We start from the raw sequence: 4,136 nt of genomic DNA, 5'->3' as shown, positions 1-4,136 counted from the left end.
ACGTCCAGTACCACGTCTGACGTTCCGAACAGCAAGCGCACCGGGGGACATTTTAAATGTTCTGGAGGTTTAAGCGTGATCCAGCCACAGCATAGCGGTCTGTCTGCCGGCATATTCATGGCGTGAGCTCCGCTGGACACGTCGCTGCATCGAGCTGCAGCCAGAGAACGCGGCGGCAGTAACAGACTGTCAAACTATCCACAGAGTATCCCGCTTTTCTCAGTCTTTAATGTTTTAAAAAACAAAAGTTCATTGGAAATGATAAATCTCTATTTCATTTATTACTGTAGTTCAGCAGAGGAGGAAAAGATTTGGTCCTGACAAAAAATGAACATGAAAGTGTTATGGAAATGTTATTTTTGATGTTTTTTATTTTATTTTACTGAACGTTGATTGAAGTTTTGAATTTAAAATGCCCTTCACTTGCACTTGGGCTTTTGTTAGGCAAGGCAAGTTTATTTGTATAGCACATTTCATGTACAGAGACAATTCAAAGTGCTTTACATAAAACATTAAAAGAAACAATCAAAAGAAATAGTAAAAATGTGATCATTAAAATAAAATTAAAAGAAAAGTAGGCATTTTATGTTACAGCCTTTTATTGTTAAGAAAGTATCTCCATACAATGTTACAAAATAAAGTATTTCTGATGAAAACTATAAATTTCGTCATTCCTGTTTTCATAATTAATGTAGAACTGCTAAATTCCATGAAGCACACATTTTTTTCCTTAAAAAAAGGCCACATAATAATTTGCGATTAATCGCGAGTTAACTCGGGACAAAATGCTCTGTTAATGTGTTCTGTGTTGCATTGTTGCTCCAGTGTGATTGGATGAGTGTGGGGGTGGGCGGAGGAGCAGGAGAATATAAGAAGGGTTGCGGGAGCATGAAGGAATGTAATGAGGAACGAGCCAATGAGAGCACTTTATCGTTTGTGTTGTATTCGGCGTGGTTACGGCCGACAGTAACCGTTTACAAGTTTATTAAAAGCTTCGCGGTTGGAAACGGTCGCCTCCGCCTCTTCATTGCGTCCTGACGGACGCTACAGTATGTTTGCTATTTTAACTACTATTTGTATCTTTCTTTTATTTATTATGGAAAGCACTTCAAGATTCTTTGTAGCAGGAAAAGTCCTAAACAATTAAAGTGGAGTTTGAATGTATTCCCAGACAGCAGGACCCGCTTCCTGAATGTTTCTTACTTTTCATTGTAATTGTTGCAAATCACTCACATTGAACACAATTTGATGAACATTTATTAGTTTCATTCTTTTAATGAGCTACATGACTTGTTAAGATAAGAGATTTCAGACAGTTGAAATATAGACGTGAATACAGAGTGAACCCTCATCGTTGCTCACTGCGGTCGAAGGAGCGCTCAGTGAGTTTCTGTGTTTGCTCAGACGCACAAAAAATTAGAGGGAACATTGCGTGTGACCCCGCCCGGGTCTCCTCTCTTAATAGTTACTAGGGGATCAAACACTTATTTCCCTCAATGAAATGCAAATGCATTTACACAGACTCTTTAGAGTTGATGTCTTGATTTTCTATCTCTCACAATGAACCTATCATTAGGATGACAGACTGTCATTTTTTTCAAGTGGGCAAACCTACAAAATTAGCAAAGGATCAAAACTTCTTTCCTCAATGCAGCAGTAAGGATCAGATGGTGGCTGTAGAACATCAGGAGCTGGAGATGAGACAGGTTGGTATTTTCATTTGGAATGACATGATTCACTAAATTTTGTCTGGACATGAGAGTGCAGAAATGTCTTTTCTCATTTAACAGCAAACCTCCAAAACAAACAATGTATGATTGCCACTTACTAGGCCTAAAAACAGATTTTCTTGGGAAGGACTGACACATTAGCATAGAAATGAATATGATGACAGATAGTAAATGTACGCCTCTTGATGTTGTGCAGCCATTCCAGCTAGATCAAATGTGGGGGCAGAATAAAAAAAGAATCTAGTTCTCTCTATTTTTTGTTTGGTTTACGCATTTTTTGTTTCAAATAGATAATGTGCGAGGATGAGCTTGCTGCAGCTGAGGTGGATAGTGGTGAAAATTATGAAATAACAAGATAGAGAACAGCCTCACTGCCCAGACAGTTTTTTTTCTCAACTCCCCACACACACAAATGCACAGTCACATCAGCTGTGTTATGCCTGCACTTTGTGGCTGTGGAATGAAGTGTCGCATTTGGTTGTCTGTAAATAGATAAGCGTCAGTATTGCCTTGTAGCCTGCAGATAAAGTGGGAGAAACGGATTACCAAAAAATCTGGTATTTCTGTTACACCAGCAGGTTGCATGAATTGATAGTTGACAGTGTCTGATTCAGATGCATCAAAACAATTATAACTAATAAAAAACACAATTCTTCTTTTGCTTTACTGCTTTCTCGAATGAGATATCAAAACACTGTACATCTTCTGAATGTGCCCCACCTCTGATTGACACCAGTCTCTAATATCCGCCGGGTCTAACAGGTGCTTCAGGTGCTCTAATAGGGGCCGGGTTCCTTTGAGACCTGCCTGTCTCCAGGTCGAGCACAGTTGTGCAGTCGCTGGCTGTCTGCGGTATTTGTGTTGTGAGCCAGTATAGAAATGGTCAAGAAACGCTCAATTGATTTAGTGTTTAAATTCTGTGCGGTGGCATGCGCCACAGAACATTGGTGAAGAATCTTCACAACATTTTGGGGTTGATCCTATAACTGAGAATGCTGCAAGCAGATCGGTGATATTGAAAGGACTCCTGCACAAAAAGGAAAAATAAGCAATTTCCTGCTGGAGGTGCAAACTGTCGACAGGAATGCACTTCTCCCATTCTCTCACTGCGCCGCCTGGGTCAGGGACCGGCCCGTTTACAACAGGCACAAGCGGTCTGCGGCAATGTCATCTACCCACTGACCCGTCTTGAAACACGGACCGAGGAGTCCAAACATTATAGTGAAGATTTGACTCAAATCACAACCATGCATCAAAGGTACGCATTTTGTTTCCTATAATGATGTATTTATTTATAGAAATGTTTGAAATGTTAGTACCACAGCCTGGGTCTTACTTTTCTGATGATCAGGTTTTTTCCCTTTAAAATTGGACCAAAATTAAGCATTTTATGATCATCTTACTGAATCTAAGCTGTGTTTCCTTGTTTACCGACATGTCCAATATTGCATCACTGTTTACGTTTGACAAAGGTAACAGGCTAGAGGCCTCGAGGGCCGGCCTCCTGCTAGTTTTCCAGAAACCCGCCTTTTCTGCTGCTGATTACCTGGATCAGGTGTGTTCAGCCAATAAGGAGCTTCAATGGCAGGATGGTTGGAAAAAAACATGTAGTACACTGACCCTGGAGGACAGGATTTGGACAGCCCTGGACTGTTAGCTTATAGCACCTCACAAGCCCACGCTAACATTAGCATAAAAATGAATGGATAAAAATGACACAAACAGGACAATCCAGACGTACAATTTTGAGATACATGGCAGCTCAGTCATGGAAACTGTCAACAGGTACAGGACACTCCTGCACCTGTTGACAGGTATTTTGGCGCACTCCTCATAAGCAAACCGATCCAGTTGTCACAGGTTTGAAGGGAACCTTCCTGAGACAGTATGGTTCTGTACCTTCCAAAGATGCTCAGTAGGATTTAGGTCAGGGCTCGCTGAAGGTCACTTCAGAACAGTCCGTTTTCCATCCGAGCCATTCTTGAGGGTTTTTAGCAGCTTTAACAAGTTATTTCTTTGATATTTTTTTTCATTAACTAAAGGGGTCCAACAATTTGTAAGCACATGTAAAACATTAGAATGTAAAAAAGAATCCAGGATCTCACATTGTATAACTGTTAAAGATTTTATTTTTTATAATGGTGCAGAAAAGAAGTATATGTTCATTGACAAAAGTTTGCCTCAATACTGTGTAATTGGTTGGCAATGACAGAGGTCAAAGGTTTCCACTGGATCTCTTTAGCAGATATAAACTCTTTGTAGGAGCCATTTTTACCACTTTCTCCAGAACCTTGAAATGTTTTTACGTAGCTTCTCCTTTTTATTTATTTATTAACCTTTATTTAACCAGGGGTGGATCCCATTGAGATTTAAAACCTCTTTTTCAAGGGAGCCCTGGGAAGGAAT

The sequence above is a fragment of the Oryzias melastigma genome, linkage group LG16 (assembly GCF_002922805.2).
Source record: "Oryzias melastigma strain HK-1 linkage group LG16, ASM292280v2, whole genome shotgun sequence".
In the NCBI taxonomy this organism is placed as follows: Eukaryota; Metazoa; Chordata; class Actinopteri; order Beloniformes; family Adrianichthyidae; genus Oryzias; species Oryzias melastigma.
The sequence above is the reverse complement of the archived record's forward strand: the minus strand, read 5'-3'. Positions refer to the sequence as shown.